This window comes from Hypanus sabinus, unplaced genomic scaffold (assembly GCF_030144855.1).
Source record: "Hypanus sabinus isolate sHypSab1 unplaced genomic scaffold, sHypSab1.hap1 scaffold_828, whole genome shotgun sequence".
In the NCBI taxonomy this organism is placed as follows: Eukaryota; Metazoa; Chordata; class Chondrichthyes; order Myliobatiformes; family Dasyatidae; genus Hypanus; species Hypanus sabinus.
This window is the reverse complement of record NW_026781681.1, coordinates 82501-103115: the sequence shown is the minus strand read 5'-3', so window position 1 is coordinate 103115 and position 20615 is coordinate 82501. Positions and strand designations below refer to the sequence as shown.

The window sequence follows — 20615 nt, the reverse complement described above, 5'->3', positions numbered from 1 at the left end:
CTTGAAGGGTAAATTTCCACACGTAAAACAGAATCAGAATCAGGTTTATTATCACCGGCATGTGACGTGATATTTGTTAACTTAGCAACAGCAGTTCAATGCAATAGGTAATCTAGCAGGGAAAAATTAATAATGAATAAAATTTTGAAAAAAGTAAACAAGTAAACCAATTACGTATATTGAATGGATTTTTTTTAAATTTGCAAAACCAGAAAGACTGTATATTTTGAGCAAAGTAAGGTAGTGTCCAAAGATTCAATGTCCATTTAAGAATGGGATTGCAGAGAGGACAAATTTGTTACTGAATCGCTGTGTGTGTGCATTCAGGCTTCTGTACCTCCTCCCTGATGGTGACAGTGAGAAAAGGGCATGCCCTGGGTGCTGGACGTCCTTAATAATGGACGCTGCCTTTCTGAGACACCGCTCCCTGAAGATTTACAACTTCCTGCAGCTTCTCTCGGCCCTGTGCAGTAGCCCCTCCATACCAGACAGTGACAGACCGATGCAGACCACAAATGAAGTGTCCCCTGATCCTCAGCCATTTCCAATGCTGGCAATGTTCTCGGCTCGGCTACAGAAAACAGAGTTGGGAAAACTCCCCTCATCTACTTTGCGCAGCGAGGGGGGAGTTGAGAGCTGCCCTGACAAAACCTGAAATGTTGTATTATCGCACAATCTTTGAAATCCCGGAAATGCCCTTGCCACCTGCCTCTGAATTTTGTAAATGGAAGTTGAAGATGCCTTTCACCTCTAAACAGGCCCTGTTGTGCAACAAACCCTGAACCTAGATAATGTTGTAGGGGTGGAACTGGACTCTCTGACGGTGGTGTCTGAAAACAGGATGCTGACCAAGTTGCATGCCATCTTGGACAGTGACTCCCATCCACTCCACAATGTTCTGGTTAGACACAGGAATACATTCGGCCAGAGACTCATTCCACCGAGATGCAACACAGAGCATCATAGGAAGTCATTCCTGCCTGTGGCCATCAAACCTTACAACTCCTCCCTCGGAGTGTCAGACACCCTGAGCCAATAGGCGGGTCCTGGACTTATTTCCACTTGGCATGATTAAATTATTATTATTTAATTATTTATTGTTTTATATTGCTATATTTCTACACTATCCGTGGTTGTTACGGCTGTAATGAAATCCAATTTCCCTCGGGATCAATAAAGTCTGTCTGTCTGTCTGTAGACTTTTCCGTAACAAACAACACCGCTGTCACATTCCTGTTGGTGTTTCACTCTCACCCTGCTGATTCAGGGTCTCCGGCTCCTTTCACTCAGGTGAAGCTTTGCCTGGTGAGCGGAGTCATTCGACCATTTCTGGTGTCAGGTCCCTGCGCTGGAACTGTGGGACCGATCGATTACACAAAGGCACTTTACCAGTGGGATCAGTGACACTGCTCGATGAAACTTTTTCTCTGCCCTGTTAGCGGCTGTGTAAGCTTCTTCATCTGAACTATTGTGCACCAACAGGGCAGAAGTTTAGTTATAAAGATCCAGGTGAACATACCTGTAGCCATTCTGATTCCGACTGACGGTTGTTGATTGTCGTCGTCTTGTCTACACTCTGATCCCGGTGCTGGACAGCGCCGCCTTCTGGCGATGCCCTGAATTGCACACAACAAGCAGACAGTGAGTCAGAGAGACTTTGAAAATGTGACAGTACAGCCATTCTCTGTATCAGAGCCGCAGTTCGCATCAACTCCCAAACCATGTCTGTCCAGTGATATCTGGAGCATCCTTGCTTGGTACAGGGTCAAACAGGAACATAACTTCATTGTAAAACCTAATTCTGCTTAATCACAGTTTCGCAGGTTCTGACAATTTATTAGTAGAAAAGCACTTGATGACGACAGGGTATGTAAATGTAAATTATTGGTTGTTCTATCTGTTATGGAGTTGGAAGCAAATACAATGGGGGCTTTTAAAAAACGTTTTGATAAGCACATGTGTGTGAGAAAGATTGAGAGGTTATGGACATTGTGCAGGAGGGAGTCATTAGTTTATTTCGGGGGGTGTTGATTTTCTTTTCAGCTAGTTTGGCACACCATTGTGGCGGGAAGGCCTGTTCCTGCGATGTACTGTTCCATGTTCTGTTCTATCTTCAGCACCTTGAGTTTCTCTTTGACTCCCACTGGCCGATGGACAGGTGACAGTCAGAGGGAATTTCCAAATATGAATTGAATTCTGAAACCCCGGTCTCTTTCTACCGGTGCAAACACAAAACACCGTATTTAACCACAGCCTCTCCTTGTGAGGGATGGAATGGGGACTCGTTCTCTGCTTTGCTTCCAAAGGAACTTATCAACCAAACACCTGAGCACAGAACAGAAATACTCGCCCAACACCTCATAAACCCGGACAGCTTGATCCCCGGACTCATTTTATCCGAATCAAATCAGGTGTGTTATCCCAGGTCCAACCTCAGAGGGTCACAGCCCACAGCGAGAGACTCTCACATCTTTCCCACACCTCACACTGGGAGTTCCCGCATCTCACAATGAGAGATTCATGCGACCAATATCCAGCTCCCGGAGACGTCTGCGTCATTGCGGAAGGAGGAACATCAAGCCGCGTCTGTAAAAGCACCAAGGCAGACCGAGGCCCAGACACTGTCAGTTCCATATTCCTGGAGCCCCCATCCCAAGATTGTATCTCAAGCACAAACTCTCTCAGGGCTCTTTGCTGCCGGAAATATGCGGCAGCGTCTCAGCTAATCCCAGTTCAAAAACGTACCCTCCCACACCAACCCATGGCAGAACTGGAGCCTGATGATCCCTTGTCTGGCCGGGGATCAGCCGGGAAACGTGGGCATTGGGTCACAAAGAGTACACTGGTACTTGTCTCCGCAGTTACATTGAGCACAGTTGTTCATTATTTTATTGTTGAGTGCGGTGTAGCCCAGGTCAATTAGCAGCCCCTTTCCTCGTCGTGTAACAGGAACAATATGTTACAAATATAAAATTGAAAATATAGCACTCAGTACAGGCGATTTTTGTTTTGTTCTTTTGACGCAGAAACGATTCACTGACTGCAAGCTGTTTGACACTCAGATCAGAATTGCATAAATACTATCCCTGCAATCTTCTTCATTCCATCCCGGACAGCAAATGCTAAAAGCATCCTCGTCTCTGAGGCCACTCTCTCTCCTCTGAGAGACAGCAACCAGAGAGCGAGAAACACGTTCAACACTCTCTGCAGCTCTGGTGAGCTGTTGCCCTGGTGACGGAGGAAGTGGTTTGCAAAGATAACCGAGCAGGGAAACAACAAACTCAGTGTGACATGTTCTCGGTTTCTTTGTGACGAAGATGAACCGAACATTCAGCCATTTTGTAATGGTGACACTAAAATTCCAGTGGTTGTTTTTACCCTGTCGAGGGGCATTCAGTATATCTCATGGTGGTTTCAGCTCTACAGAACTCTCAGCGGCGTAGATGCTGGTCCAAAATAAAAACAAGTTGTTGGATACCACCCTTCCGCAACAAATGTCGATGATGTGCAGAAGTTTCAATTGAGATTCGCAGAGTCCTTAGAGCACAGTCACAGGACTGTTAGCCCATCCAGTCCGTGCCGTGTTCGGTGTGGTCCCATCCCCCCGCACCCAGACCACAGCCCTCCATACCTCTCTAATCTAGATACCCAACCAAACATCGCTCAAATACCACAATCAGACCTTCATCTCTCACTTCTGCTGGGCGCCTGTTCTGCATTCGCACCACCCAGTGAGTGAAGTAGTTCCCCCTCAGATCTTCTTCAATGGGTCAGTTTTTGCCCTAAATCCATGATCTTACCCAGCCTGAGGGGAAAATTTCTTCTCCCTGCATTCACCCTGCTTATAGCATCATAGATTTCTATATCTCTAGCAGGGTTTCCCAACTTGGGGTCCATAGACCCTTCTTTTAATTGGAGGGGCAAATGGCTTAGAAAAGTTGGAAGCCTGCTAGTGCACCCCGTCATTCCCTTGTATTCCAGGTAATAAAGTTTAACCTGTTCAAGCTATCACTATAATTAATTCCTGAAATACCAGCAATGTCCGTGTAATTTTCCCTGCACTCTTTTACGCTTATCCGTAACGTTCCTCCAAGTAGCTGACCAGAACTGCAGACAATTCTGCCTATTGCAGAATCACGGTGACCTTTACAACTTAAGCATTAATATCCCAACCCCTCCTCGTAATAGCCTGCGTTGTGAAGGTCAATCTGCCCAAAACTCTCTTTATGACTCTGGTGCTACCTTAAAGGAATTGTGGATCAATCATCCACACCAGGACAATCAGGCTCAAAACAGTTACTTTCCCCAAGTAGTCAGCCTGATCAACACCTCTACTCACCAACCCACCCTCCACACCCCACCCACTACCAGTTTAATATTTCCTGACAGTTCCAGACACTCCTGTGCCTAACGTCACTTTATGGTCAGACAATCAATGTCAGTCTCCGTATGTCCAGACACTCCTGTGCCTAACGTCTCTTTATGTACAGACAATCAATGTCAGTCTCCGTATGTCCAGACACTCCAGTGCCTAACGTCACTTTATGGACAGACAATCAATGTCAGTCTCCGTATGTCCAGACACTCCTGTGCCTAACGTCACTTTATGGACAGACAATCAATGTCAGTCTCCATATGTCCAGACACTCCTGTACCCAACGTCAATTTATGAACATAGAATCAATGTCACAGACCAGACAATTGTGCAATATTGCAAAGGAAGAATGGCTGAATCAAAAATGCAATCAAGTAGAAGGCTATATTAACAACAACAAATATATGCACAAATAAAGGAAATTACTGGGATTAAGGAAACCTCCTCTACAGGATGCATAACAGATCAATAAAGTATGTGAGAACTGGATTCAGTATATAGAGCAGCTTTTTTCTGAAGATAATAGAGGGGAACCCCCAGATATTAAACACCCTAATTCTGGCCCACCGATTGCCAAAGAAGAAATAACTAAAGCAGTGAAAAGCATGAATCATGGTAAAGCCCCTGGACCTGATGAAATATCAATGGAACTGATTCAAGCCCAAGAAGATCTGGGCATAGACATTCTTTCTGAAGAGTTTAATGGCGTTTATGAGTCTGGTGTATTCCCTGACGATCTCTTGAAATCAGTGTTTATAACTCTGCCTAAAATTCCTGGAACTATTGACTGTGAAGGATATAGAAGAATCAGTCTTGTGAATCACATAATAAGGATTTTGTTGAGAATTGTTCTGAGTCGAATCAAAAACAAGTTAAGGCCAGAAATTCCTAAACTGCAATAAGGGTCTATTTAGGATAGAGGAGCTCAGAACACAATTGTCATACTACGAATACTCTCAGAAAGGGCAATTGAATATCAAAATGATGTATTTTTATGATTTATTGAGTTCACCAAAGCATTCGACAAAGTCAACATGAAAAATTATTTCAAATTCTCAGTAAACTAAACATTGATGGAACGGACCAATAATCTCATCAAAATGTATTTTGGAATCAAATGGTGGAGGTAAATATTGATGATTTAATAAGCACTTGGACTAAAATTTAAACAGGAGTTAGGCAGCGATGCGTTGCCTCACTGAAATTATTTAATATCTATACTTAAATGATTGTCAAATAAATAGAAAACCTAAATTGGATAGAAATTGGAGGTGTTAACATCAACAATATGAGATATGCAGATGATCCCACCCGAATAGCAAGTGCTGCAGAAGGCCTACAATTACTCCGAGACAATGTAGTACAAACAAGTGCAGATTTTGGTCTGACCATCAATTGTAAAAAAAAATCCAAATATATCTTAACATCAAAAGAGCAGAATTCTCCCAAGTGCCAATTGTCCATCGGGAACAAAAGAGATTAAACAAATGACCAGCTGTAATTACCATGGTAACTTTATATCACAAGATGCTAGAATTAAAGTAGAAATAAAAAGAAGAATTGCCTTTGCCAAAAACAACTTCCAAAAACTGAAATCTATCTTTCTCAACAGACACATTTCTGTGACAACAAGGCTTAGGCTACTAAAATGCTACATCTGGTCAATCTTGCCGTATGCTTCCGAAACACGGACTATAACACCAGAACTCCAAAGAAACTTAGAAGCAACAGAAATGTGGTTTCAGAAGAATTCTGAAAATATAATCTAGAGATGGGATAACTAATGAGACAGTACTCCAACATGCCCAGATGAAAAGATCTTTAATGAGAATATTACATGAGAGGAAACTTAAATTCCTGGGCCACGTCATTAGAAAGGGAGAAATAGAATGTCTGACATTGCAAGGCCGTATGCCTGGGAAACGCGACAGAGGAAGGCAAAGAAGAAAATATATGGACACTGTGAAAGAATTAACAGATCTAAGTGTGCGAGAGATCATTGGATGTGGAGAGTCACGATCGGCCAGGCATGTAAGGCGCAAGTCACAAGCAGAAGAAGAATCAATGTCAGTCTCATCTGTCCAGATACTCCTGTGCCTAACGTCACTTTATGGACAGACAATCAATGTCAGTCTCCATATGTCCAGACACTCCTGTGCCTAACGTCACTTTATGGACAGACAATCAATGTCAGTCTCCATATGTCCAGACACTCCTGTGCCTAACGTCACTTTATGGACAGACAATCAATGTCAGTCTCCATATGTCCAGACACTCCTGTGCCTAACGTCACTTTATGGACATACAATCAATGTCAGTCTCATATGTCCAGACACTCCTGTGCCTAACGTCACTTTATGGACAGACAATCAATGTCAGTCTCCGTATGTCCAGACACTCCTGTGCCTAACGTCACTTTATGGCCAGACAATCAATGTCAGTCCCCATATGTCCAGACACTCCTGTGCCTAACGTCACTTTATGGACAATCAATGTCAGTCTCCATATGTCCAGACACTCCTGTGCCTAACGTCACTTTATGGACATACAATCAATGTCAGTCTCATATGTCCAGACACTCCTGTGCTTAACATCACTTTATGGACATACAATCAATATTTTTAAACGATCATACTTTATGTATCGTGTTTTGTCTATTATTGTGGTCTCCATCATTTTTCTTCTGTCTTGCTTTGGATCCAGAGTAACAATTATGTCGTTCTCCTTCACACTTGTGTACTGCAGTGACATAAAACAATTTTGTATCTTGAACCCTGGGGAGAATACCACGACCATCCACATTATCTAAACTCCCACTTGATTCCATCAGCTCCGACAATGTCACCCTCATTCTCCTCTGGAATAAAGATCCAGCTCGGCCAAACGCTTCCTATGACTCGGCCCTCTAGTCCAGGCAACATCTTCAGTAATCTCTTCTGCACCCTCTCCAGTTTCAAATATATTTACTACAGTAGGGTGAACACAACTGTACATAATACTCTGTGAAGCCATGTAGATTCATACACAAATCAATGGCATGAATAGTGAATTACAGAGGTCTCAACACTGACACACACACCCCGTCACAGGCCTCCATTGGCTAAAACCATTTTCAATCATTTCCCTCTGCTTCTTGTTCTCGAGCCCGGAGTGAATCCTCCTCTCCAGCTCCCTGTGACTCCCTCGTGACCGAGCCTCCCCGATCAGCTGCCACGCGGGATTTTGTTACAGACTTTACCAAAGTTCAGATAAACAGCATCACTGCACAACTTCACCCAACTCCCTCGTTAACTCAAATAATCTCCAAAATACTTGACAGATATGATGTCCTATTGGGCAGTGTAGAGGGTGATTTCCCCATGACTAATGCCCAAACGCCCGAGACTTAAGCTTCACTCCGTACTGAGAAAATTCCGATCCCAGCTGTGGAATTACCAACCTGGACTGAAGCCCGCATAATGTCAGTTCCATATCCTCAGAGTCAGCGGCCCAATATCATCACCCATACACAGACGCTTTGGAGCCGGCGATTTGCCGTGGTGTTCCTGCCATGTCTGATTCACAAACTAAGGTGGAATTGGAACCTAATGACCCTCTGCCGGGGCCGGGGCTCAGTCTGGTTCCCCGGTCTGTGTGGAGGGTGCGGATACACTTCAGCCTGACCCCAGCAGCAAAACCGAACACATCTGATCACAATCTTCCTGCTGTGTGGGATCTTGCCCAGCACAGCTGGCTGCCATGTTTCCCGCAGTGTAGCAGGAACAAAATGTAAAATTACGAAGTAGAAAATGCTGGGGTTCAGTACATCAGACTGCATCTCTGAAAGGAGAAATGGTGGAAGAAACAGTTCCAGAACTGAGACTGTCCGAGATCTGCTGAGCGTCTCCAGTATCTTTCTGCTCCTTACTTTAAATTTCCTGCAACTGTAGTATTTCCTCCCTCTTCATTTTAATGCACAGATAGTAACTGATTGCCACCCTTGACTGTCAATGCCACCCCACCCCAAGCAATTTGTCAGTTCTCAGTTCATTCCGACCCTGGTGTAACACGGCCCATACAGTCAATGGTCACAGCATCCTTTCCCCCCTCTATCAATGTGTCAGTTCTCAGTTCATTCCGACCCTGGTGTAACACGGCCGATACAGTCAATGGTCACAGCATCCTTTCCCCCCTCTATCAATGTGTCAGTTCTCAGTTCATTCCGACCCTGGTGTAACACGGCCCATACAGTCAATGCTCACAGCATCCTTTCCCCCCTCTATCAATGTGTCAGTTCTCAGTTCATTCCGACCCTGGTGTAACACGGCCCATACAGTCAATGGTCACAGCATCCTTTCCCCCCTCTATCAATGTGTCAGTTCTCAGTTCATTCCGACCCTGGTGTAACACGGCCCATACAGTCAATGGTCACAGCATCCTTTCCCCCTCTATCAATGTGTCAGTTCTCAGTTCATTCCGACCCTGGTGTAACACGGCCCATACAGTCAATGGTCACAGCATCCTTTCCCCCCTCTATCAATGTGTCAGTTCACAGTTCATTCCGACCCTGGTGTAACACGGCCCATACAGTCAATGGTCACAGCATCCTTTCCCCCCTCTATCAATGTGTCAGTTCTCAGTTCATTCCGACCCTGGTGTAACACGGCCCATACAGTCAATGGTCACAGCATCCTTTCCCCCCTCTATCAATGTGTCAGTTCTCAGTTCATTCCGACCCTGGTGTAACACGGCCCATACAGTCAATGCACACAGCATCCTTTCCCCCCTCTATCAATGTGTCAGTTCTCAGTTCATTCCGACCCTGGTGTAACACGGCCCATACAGTCAATGGTCACAGCATCCTTTCCCCCCACTATCAATGTGTCAGTTCTCAGTTCATTCTGAGCCTGGTGTAACACGGCCCATACAGTCAATGGTCACAGCATCCTTTCCCCCCTCTATCAATGTGTCAGTTCTCAGTTCATTCCGACCCTGGTGTAACACGGCCCATACAGTCAATGGTCACAGCATCCTTTCCCCCCTCTATCAATGTGTCAGTTCTCAGTTCATTCCGACCCTGGTGTAACACGGCCCATACAGTCAATGGTCACAGCATCCTTTCCCCCCTCTATCAATGTGTCAGTTCTCAGTTCATTCCGACCCTGGTGTAACACGGCCCATACAGTCAATGGTCACAGCATCCTTTCCCCCCTCTATCAATGTGTCAGTTCTCAGTTCATTCCGACCCTGGTGTAACACGGCCCATACAGTCAATGCTCACAGCATCCTTTCCCCCCTCTATCAATGTGTCAGTTCTCAGTTCATTCCGACCCTGGTGTGACACGGCCCATACAGTCAATGGTCACAGCATCCTTTCCCCCCTCTATCAATGTGTCAGTTCTCAGTTCATTCTGAGCCTGGTGTAACACGGCCCATACAGTCAATGGTCACAGCATCCTTTCCCCCCTCTATCAATGTGTCAGTTCTCAGTTCATTCCGACCCTGGTGTAACACGGCCCATACAGTCAATGCTCACAGCATCCTTTCCCCCCTCTATCAATGTGTCAGTTCTCAGTTCATTCCGACCCTGGTGTAACACGGCCCATACAGTCAATGCTCACAGCATCCTTTCCCCCCTCTATCAATGTGTCAGTTCTCAGTTCATTCCGACCCTGGTGTAACACGGCCCATACAGTCAATGGTCACAGCATCCTTTCCCCCCTCTATCAATGTGTCAGTTCTCAGTTCATTCCGACCCTGGTGTAACACGGCCCATACAGTCAATGGTCACAGCATCCTTTCCCCCCTCTATCAATGTGTCAGTTCTCAGTTCATTCTGAGTCTGGTGTAACACGGCCCATACAGTCAATGGTCACAGCATCCTTTCCCCCCTCTATCAATGTGTCAGTTCTCAGTTCATTCCGACCCTGGTGTAACACGGCCCATACAGTCAATGGTCACAGCATCCTTTCCCCCCTCTATCAATGTGTCAGTTCTCAGTTCATTCCGACCCTGGTGTAACACGGCCCATACAGTCAATGGTCACAGCATCCTTTCCCCCCTCTATCAATGTGTCAGTTCTCAGTTCATTCTGAGTCTGGTGTAACACGGCCCATACAGTCAATGGTCACAGCATCCTTTCCCCCCTCTATCAATGTGTCAGTTCTCAGTTCATTCCGACCCTGGTGTAACACGGCCCATACAGTCAATGGTCACAGCATCCTTTCCCCCCTCTATCAATGTGTCAGTTCTCAGTTCATTCCGACCCTGGTGTAACACGGCCCATACAGTCAATGGTCACAGCATCCTTTCCCCCCTCTATCAATGTGTCAGTTCTCAGTTCATTCCGACCCTGGTGTAACACGGCCCATACAGTCAATGGTCACAGCATCCTTTCCCCCCACTATCAATGTGTCAGTTCTCAGTTCATTCCGACCCTGGTGTAACACGGCCCATACAGTCAAAGCTCACAGCATCCTTTCCCCCCTCTATCAATGTGTCAGTTCTCAGTTCATTCCGACCCTGGTGTAACACGGCCCATACAGTCAATGGTCACAGCATCCTTTCCCCCCACTATCAATGTGTCAGTTCTCAGTTCATTCCGACCCTGGTGTAACACGGCCCATACAGTCAATGGTCACAGCATCCTTTCCCCCCTCTATCAATGTGTCAGTTCTCAGTTCATTCCGACCCTGGTGTAACACGGCCCATACAGTCAATGGTCACAGCATCCTTTCCCCCCTCTATCAATGTGTCAGTTCTCAGTTCATTCTGAGCCTGGTGTAACACGGCCCATACAGTCAATGGTCACAGCATCCTTTCCCCCCACTATCAATGTGTCAGTTCTCAGTTCATTCCGACCCTGGTGTAACACGGCCCATACAGTCAATGGTCACAGCATCCTTTCCCCCCTCTATCAATGTGTCAGTTCTCAGTTCATTCCGACCCTGGTGTAACACGGCCCATACAGTCAATGCTCACAGCATCCTTTCCCCCCTCTATCAATGTGTCAGTTCTCAGTTCATTCCGACCCTGGTGTAACACGGCCCATACAGTCAATGCTCACAGCATCCTTTCCCCCCTCTATCAATGTGTCAGTTCTCAGTTCATTCCGACCCTGGTGTAACACGGCCCATACAGTCAATGGTCACAGCATCCTTTCCCCCCTGTATCAATGTGTCAGTTCTCAGTTCATTCCGACCCTGGTGTAACACGGCCCATACAGTCAATGCTCACAGCATCCTTTCCCCCCACTATCAATGTGTCAGTTCTCAGTTCATTCCGACCCTGGTGTAACACGGCCCATACAGTCAATGCTCACAGCATCCTTTCCCCCCTCTATCAATGTGTCAGTTCTCAGTTCATTCCGACCCTGGTGTAACACGGCCCATACAGTCAATGGTCACAGCATCCTTTCCCCCCTCTATCAATCTGTCAGTTCTCAGTTCATTCCGACCCTGGTGTAACACGGCCCATACAGTCAATGGTCACAGCATCCTTTCCCCCCTCTATCAATCTGTCAGTTCTCAGTTCATTCCGACCCTGGTGTAACACGGCCCATACAGTCAATGGTCACAGTATCCTTTCCCCCCTCTATCAATGTGTCAGTTCTCAGTTCATTCCGACCCTGGTGTAACACGGCCCATACAGTCAATGGTCACAGCATCCTTTCCCCCCTCTATCAATGTGTCAGTTCTCAGTTCATTCCGACCCTGGTGTAACACGGCCCATACAGTCAATGGTCACAGCATCCTTTCCCCCCTCTATCAATGTGTCAGTTCTCAGTTCATTCCGACCCTGGTGTAACACGGCCCATACAGTCAATGGTCACAGCATCCTTTCCCCCCACTGTCAATGTGTCAGTTCTCAGTTCATTCCGACCCTGGTGTAACACGGCCCATACAGTCAATGGTCACAGCATCCTTTCCCCCCTCTATCAATGTGTCAGTTCTCAGTTCATTCCGACCCTGGTGTAACACGGCCCATACAGTCAATGGTCACAGCATCCTTTCCCCCCTCTATCAATGTGTCAGTTCTCAGTTCATTCCGACCCTGGTGTAACACGGCCCATACAGTCAATGGTCACAGCATCCTTTCCCCCCTCTATCAATGTGTCAGTTCTCAGTTCATTCCGACCCTGGTGTAACACGGCCCATACAGTCAATGGTCACAGCATCCTTTCCCCCCTCTATCAATGTGTCAGTTCTCAGTTCATTCCGACCCTGGTGTAACACGGCCCATACAGTCAATGCTCACAGCATCCTTTCCCCCCTCTATCAATGTGTCAGTTCTCAGTTCATTCCGACCCTGGTGTAACACGGCCCATACAGTCAATGGTCACAGCATCCTTTCCCCCCTCTATCAATGTGTCAGTTCTCAGTTCATTCCGACCCTGGTGTAACACGGCCCATACAGTCAATGGTCACAGCATCCTTTCCCCCCACTGTCAATGTGTCAGTTCTCAGTTCATTCCGACCCTGGTGTAACACGGCCCATACAGTCAATGGTCACAGCATCCTTTCCCCCCTCTATCAATGTGTCAGTTCTCAGTTCATTCCGACCCTGGTGTAACACGGCCCATACAGTCAATGGTCACAGCATCCTTTCCCCCCTCTATCAATGTGTCAGTTCTCAGTTCATTCCGACCCTGGTGTAACACGGCCCATACAGTCAATGGTCACAGCATCCTTTCCCCCCTCTATCAATGTGTCAGTTCTCAGTTCATTCCGACCCTGGTGTAACACGGCCCATACAGTCAATGCTCACAGCATCCTTTCCCCCCTCTATCAATGTGTCAGTTCTCAGTTCATTCCGACCCTGGTGTAACACGGCCCATACAGTCAATGGTCACAGCATCCTTTCCCCCCACTATCAATGTGTCAGTTCTCAGTTCATTCCGACCCTGGTGTAACACGGCCCATACAGTCAATGGTCACAGCATCCTTTCCCCCCTCTATCAATCTGTCAGTTCTCAGTTCATTCCGACCCTGGTGTAACACGGCCCATACAGTCAATGGTCACAGTATCCTTTCCCCCCTCTATCAATGTGTCAGTTCTCAGTTCATTCCGACCCTGGTGTAACACGGCCCATACAGTCAATGCTCACAGCATCCTTTCCCCCCTCTATCAATGTGTCAGTTCTCAGTTCATTCCGACCCTGGTGTAACACGGCCCATACAGTCAATGCTCACAGCATCCTTTCCCCCCTCTATCAATGTGTCAGTTCTCAGTTCATTCCGACCCTGGTGTAACACGGCCCATACAGTCAATGGTCACAGCATCCTTTCCCCCCACTATCAATGTGTCAGTTCTCAGTTCATTCCGACCCTGGTGTGACACGGCCCATACAGTCAATGGTCACAGCATCCTTTCCCCCCTCTATCAATGTGTCAGTTCTCAGTTCATTCCGACCCTGGTGTAACACGGCCCATACAGTCAATGGTCACAGCATCCTTTCCCCCCTCTATCAATGTGTCAGTTCTCAGTTCATTCCGACCCTGGTGTAACACGGCCGATACAGTCAATGGTCACAGCATCCTTTCCCCCCTCTATCAATGTGTCAGTTCTCAGTTCATTCCGACCCTGGTGTAACACGGCCGATACAGTCAATGGTCACAGCATCCTTTCCCCCCTCTATCAATGTGTCAGTTCTCAGTTCATTCCGACCCTGGTGTAACACGGCCCATACAGTCAATGGTCACAGCATCCTTTCCCCCCTCTATCAATGTGTCAGTTCTCAGTTCATTCCGACCCTGGTGTAACACGGCCCATACAGTCAATGGTCACAGCATCCTTTCCCCCCTCTATCAATGTGTCAGTTCTCAGTTCATTCCGACCCTGGTGTAACACGGCCCATACAGTCAATGCTCACAGCATCCTTTCCCCCCTCTATCAATGTGTCAGTTCTCAGTTCATTCCGACCCTGGTGTAACACGGCCCATACAGTCAATGGTCACAGCATCCTTTCCCCCCTCTATCAATGTGTCAGTTCTCAGTTCATTCCGACCCTGGTGTAACACGGCCCATACAGTCAATGGTCACAGCATCCTTTCCCCCCTCTATCAATGTGTCAGTTCTCAGTTCATTCCGACCCTGGTGTAACACGGCCCATACAGTCAATGGTCACAGCATCCTTTCCCCCCTCTATCAATGTGTCAGTTCTCAGTTCATTCCGACCCTGGTGTAACACGGCCCATACAGTCAATGCTCACAGCATCCTTTCCCCCCTCTATCAATGTGTCAGTTCTCAGTTCATTCCGACCCTGGTGTAACACGGCCCATACAGTCAATGGTCACAGCATCCTTTCCCCCCTCTATCAATGTGTCAGTTCTCAGTTCATTCCGACCCTGGTGTAACACGGCCCATACAGTCAATGGTCACAGCATCCTTTCCCCCCTCTATCAATGTGTCAGTTCTCAGTTCATTCCGACCCTGGTGTAACACGGCCCATACAGTCAATGGTCACAGCATCCTTTCCCCCCTCTATCAATGTGTCAGTTCTCAGTTCATTCCGACCCTGGTGTAACACGGCCCATACAGTCAATGGTCACAGCATCCTTTCCCCCCTCTATCAATGTGTCAGTTCTCAGTTCATTCCGACCCTGGTGTAACACGGCCCATACAGTCAATGGTCACAGCATCCTTTCCCCCCACTATCAATGTGTCAGTTCTCAGTTCATTCCGACCCTGGTGTAACACGGCCCATACAGTCAATGGCCACAGCATCCTTTCCCCCCTCTATCAATGTGTCAGTTCTCAGTTCATTCCGACCCTGGTGTAACACGGCCCATACAGTCAATGGTCACAGCATCCTTTCCCCCCTCTATCAATGTGTCAGTTCTCAGTTCATTCCGACCCTGGTGTAACACGGCCCATACAGTCAATGGTCACAGCATCCTTTCCCCCCTCTATCAATGTGTCAGTTCTCAGTTCATTCTGAGCCTGGTGTAACACGGCCCATACAGTCAATGGTCACAGCATCCTTTCCCCCCTCTATCAATGTGTCAGTTCTCAGTTCATTCCGACCCTGGTGTAACACGGCCCATACAGTCAATGGTCACAGCATCCTTTCCCCCCTCTATCAATGTGTCAGTTCTCAGTTCATTCCGACCCTGGTGTAACACGGCCGATACAGTCAATGGTCACAGCATCCTTTCCCCCCTCTATCAATGTGTCAGTTCTCAGTTCATTCCGACCCTGGTGTAACACGGCCCATACAGTCAATGGTCACAGCATCATTTCCCCCCTCTATCAATGTGTCAGTTCTCAGTTCATTCCGACCCTGGTGTAACACGGCCCATACAGTCAATGCTCACAGCATCCTTTCCCCCCTCTATCAATGTGTCAGTTCTCAGTTCATTCCGACCCTGGTGTAACACGGCCCATACAGTCAATGGTCACAGCATCCTTTCCCCCCTCTATCAATGTGTCAGTTCTCAGTTCATTCCGACCCTGGTGTAACACGGCCCATACAGTCAATGGTCACAGCATCCTTTCCCCCCACTATCAATGTGTCAGTTCTCAGTTCATTCCGACCCTGGTGTAACACGGCCCATACAGTCAATGGTCACAGCATCCTTTCCCCCCTCTATCAATGTGTCAGTTCTCAGTTCATTCCGACCCTGGTGTAACACGGCCCATACAGTCAATGGTCACAGCATCCTTTCCCCCCTCTATCAATGTGTCAGTTCTCAGTTCATTCCGACCCTGGTGTAACACGGCCCATACAGTCAATGCTCACAGCATCCTTTCCCCCTCTATCAATGTGTCAGTTCTCAGTTCATTCCGACCCTGGTGTAACACGGCCCATACAGTCAATGGTCACAGCATCCTTTCCCCCCTCTATCACTGTGTCAGTTCTCAGTTCATTCCGACCCTGGTGTAACACGGCCCATACAGTCAATGGTCACAGCATCCTTTCCCCCCTCTATCAATGTGTCAGTTCTCAGTTCATTCCGACCCTGGTGTAACACGGCCCATACAGTCAATGGTCACAGCATCCTTTCCCCCCTCTATCAATGTGTCAGTTCTCAGTTCATTCCGACCCTGGTGTAACACGGCCCATACAGTCAATGCTCACAGCATCCTTTCCCCCCTCTATCAATGTGTCAGTTCTCAGTTCATTCCGACCCTGGTGTAACACGGCCCATACAGTCAATGGTCACAGCATCCTTTCCCCCCTCTATCAATGTGTCAGTTCTCAGTTCATTCCGACCCTGGTGTAACACGGCCCATACAGTCAATGGACACAGCATCCTTTCCCCCCTCTATCAATGTGTCAGTTCTCAGTTCATTCCGACCCTGGTGTAACACGGCCCATACAGTCAATGGTCACAGCATCCTTTCCCCCCACTATCAATGTGTCAGTTCTCAGTTCATTCCGACCCTGGTGTAACACGGCCCATACAGTCAATGGTCACAGCATCCTTTCCCTCCTCTATCAATGTGTCAGTTCTCAGTTCATTCCGACCCTGGTGTAACACGGCCCATACAGTCAATGGTCACAGCATCCTTTCCCCCCTCTATCAATGTGTCAGTTCATTCCGACCCTGGTGTAACACGGCCCATACAGTCAATGCTCACATCCTTTCCCCCCTCTATCACTCTGTTACATTTGCCCCTGAGGCCGCTCTCTCTGCGCTGAGAGGCCGTGACCACAGAACCAGTGAAACACTCGCTACAGCTCCGACGAGCTGTCACCATGGAAACACAGGAAGTGGCTCACTGAAAATAACCGAAAAAGGAAATAACAAACTCCTCATGTGATACAAGTGCCGTTATGACAAAGACGAACACTGCAGCCATTTTGTAGGGGTGAAACTAAAATTGACATGGCCGCTTTTACCCTGCCGCGTGAAGATTTCAAATAAACCTCTGTCTGAACGGGGGAAACATGCTTCTACTCATACATTTGGAGCAGTGTCCCGAGGGTGAGATCACTCTGTTTAACCCTCGCCGTCTGGAAAAACACAGCAGGCCGAACGGCCGCTTCCGGTGTGATGGAAGCATGTAAAACAATTACCGACCCCAGGATCCGCTACCGGGCCGGGTGATGGAGGTAAAGTTCCCCAGGTACATCTTAATTCGTGTGTTTAATCTCGGCATCACCACCTCATCCCGCTCCTGGGGCCAGAACACCAGGGGCTGAGCGGCGGCTCATCTCGGGCGGTCCGGCGTGAAAGTCCCATAACCCGGACCGACCACGACAGGTTGGATCCAGGAAGCGGGACGAGGCCGCCAGTTCGAGGAAGTTAACGGGACTCTCTGCCCGACATCAGGTACCCTCAAACACCCCCCTCCCCGAATCGTCTTCGGTACTCACCGATGGGAAATTGTTGGTCGCGTTCACCCTGATGACCGGTCTCAATGCTCACCGATGAGAACCTGATCAATTTGTCCCGCAGACAGCGATCGGTCCACCAGCTCGCCGCCGACGACCCGCTTCAACAGAGGACGGAAAGAAAAGCACCGCCCATCCGGAGACTGTGAGAGCCGGGCGGGGCCTCGGAAGCGAGAACGTCAGATGCTGCAGATCTGTGTTTGAAATGGGAGCCAGACGCTGGATCACATGACGGGTGGAGGGACTCCCTCCTGAACCGGCGACTCTGCTCCTCGCCCCTCACTCACTGCCCGAACTAACTGCCGCATTTTAAACCTTAGTTCATACTTACACCAGCTACATTTTTAATTTTCCCCTCTGTATCTTTCCCGTCCCCATCGCTCCGCCTCCCGTTTCCTGGAGCTTTCCGGGTTCCATTCCATCCCGGTCCTGTACACAATGCCCACCGAACAGGAATTGAGCGGGTTTCATTGAAATCACTTATATGTTTATAAACAGTAATTTCTATTCACAATCCTCCGGAGCCTCACTGGACAGGAACACTGTAACATCAAGTGAGAAACAGCAGGAGGAGGTCATTCAGCCCCTCCAACCATCAACAAGATGGCGGCTGCTCTCCCATCTCAGCCCACATGTTTCTCCCCGATCCTCATTTCCTCGATCCCTTCGGTCTCCACACATCCCCCGGTGAAGATGCTCACTGAGACTTCATCGTCCTCCAGGAACTAGTCTGGTGAATCTCTGAAGCAAACACTCTCTAACTTCTTATAATCTTCTATGGAATTAAATTCTATTTCTGCAGCTCCGTGTTGCCCCCACAACTCACCTCCCCCCCGTCACTATTTCCACCTCCCCCTCACCTGGATCCACCTCTCTCTCCCCAGCTCTTGCCCCATCCCCACCCCTCACCGCTTTTCTCTGAATATTTCCTGTCTACTCTCAGTCCAGTGGAAGGGTCTCGGCCCGTAATTGTGACGGTCCATTTCCCTCCAGAGTCGCTGCCCGACCCACTGTGTTCCTCCGGCAGTATGATCCTTGGTCAGTATAACCCGTGTTAGTATGGGGAGCGGGATTTTACACCAAATACTCTCAGATGCTGGGGTCAAAAGAAACACACACAACACGCTGGAGGAACAAAGCAGGTCGGGCAGCTTCCGTGGAAAAGAGCAGTCAACGTTTTGTGCCCAGAACCTTCGGCAGGACTGAGAGGGAGGGGGCAGGAGGAAGGGTGGGAAGGAGATGATTTTTAGGTGCCAGGTGAAAAACCGGTATGGGGAAAGATCAAGGGGTGGGGGAGGGGACGCAGGGAGGGGTTAGGCTGGAAAGGTGAAGAAGGAGTGTAAGGGGAAAACACTATGTGTAGCAGAAGAAGGCAGAATCATGAGAGGTGATATGTGTGGCAAATATGATTATACGATATGTATGTACAGTATCTGATGTATACGCCGGACTCAAAGAGGACGCTTTCGGAATAGTAAATAAAACTATCCAGACTTCCGTATGGACTCTCACATGACTTGGAAGGGCCTCATTAAATTGGCTAGAGTCACCCTGCAGTCAGAGCTGTTCTTGTAAACATGCCGGAATTAAACTGGCATCTCGCCCACTGAGACTTCTACCGCACGCAGTGAAATAATGGCTTGCGTTCCGCAACGCCGCCTGCCGCTTTCTGTCACTGGTCACCTCCACTGTTTGATATGTATCGGGTCTGTCAACAGAATCAAGCAACTCACGCAAAATGCTGGTGGAACACAGCAGGCCAGGCAGCATCTATAGGGAGAAGCGCTGTCGACGTTTCCTGCTGAGACCCTTCGTCAGGTCTCGGCCCGAAACGTCGACAGCGATTCTCTTAATAGATGCTGCCTGGCCTGCTGTGTTCCACCAGCATTTAGTGAGTGTGTTGCTTGAATTTCCAGCCGCTGCAGAATTCCTCATGCTTGCCTTTGAACAGAATCATAGCATTTGCTTCGACGGGACGTTCAGGAGATCAGCTCAGAAACACCGACAATAAACACAGTCTCAAAGAGAAAACAGCACACATTCATCTGAAACGGCAAGTTTTGGTAAAAGGGAACTCATGTCGCATGAACGGCTCTCTGTAGCGCTAAATTTGCAATTGTAACACACGCTTAGAAAAATGTTCCTAATCTCAACCATCTCTTGCAGACTCTGTGGAATTCATTCTTCTCGCAGCATGATGTCCCTGCTAACATTGATTTACAATCGTGCCCACTTTGCATTGCTTCCACCTTTATATCAACATTGAAAAACACTCGGAACCCTCGGGTATCGTCGACGTTGCCTCCTTGCTTTTGAACTGCTGTTCCCTCACAGAATTCGTGTGATCTGTAACCATGAACACCCAAACCCGGTCATCAGACAGTAATTTCTCCGTAATCGCTATTTAACTATGATGCCTTCGGAATAGTACAAACGGATCTGTTGAGACTTCCATAGCGATACAAAGAAGAGCTTAAAAGAGCTTAGATAAAGTTTTGCATAACATACATCTGGCAGTAAGAAGAGCAAAAACAAAGCAGGGTTTGTTTTTGGGAAGGACAGAGAACTGTGTGAATGGGGGCAGGGCGGGAAGAACAGGGCCAGATCATGACAATTCTCGTGGCGAAAGCGGTGCAGTAGGAGGGTATGTAAACGTGAATACTGCAAACACACCGTCAGCCGGAGAGTTTGGATTGAGTGCAACTGTGAGCGGATGCTCAGGAATGTTTTTGGTAATTTATCAGACTGGAACAACGTGTCGCCCACTTGCTGCTCCGGGGGAGAATAGAAGAGTAAATTTACCGAACGGCTAATTTACCGAGGATAAATATTAGATTAATAATAATTAGAAATATTACCAATACATATTGGAGTAATTTAGACCAATTTAGCAGGGCATTCGGCAGATTCCCACATCAAGA

General features: G+C 47.8%; 1 protein-coding gene across 1 annotated transcript in view; it reads right to left on the bottom strand.

The window, feature by feature from the left end:
- The window catches only part of LOC132390277 (NACHT, LRR and PYD domains-containing protein 3-like), a 75958-nt gene that overhangs the window by 48734 nt on the left and 6609 nt on the right, over positions 1–20615 (bottom strand). The window contains exon 2 of the mRNA XM_059962882.1: positions 1520–1616. The gene's annotated coding sequence lies outside the window, so the exon portion shown is untranslated. The remainder of the gene's footprint in view (positions 1–1519; positions 1617–20615) is intronic.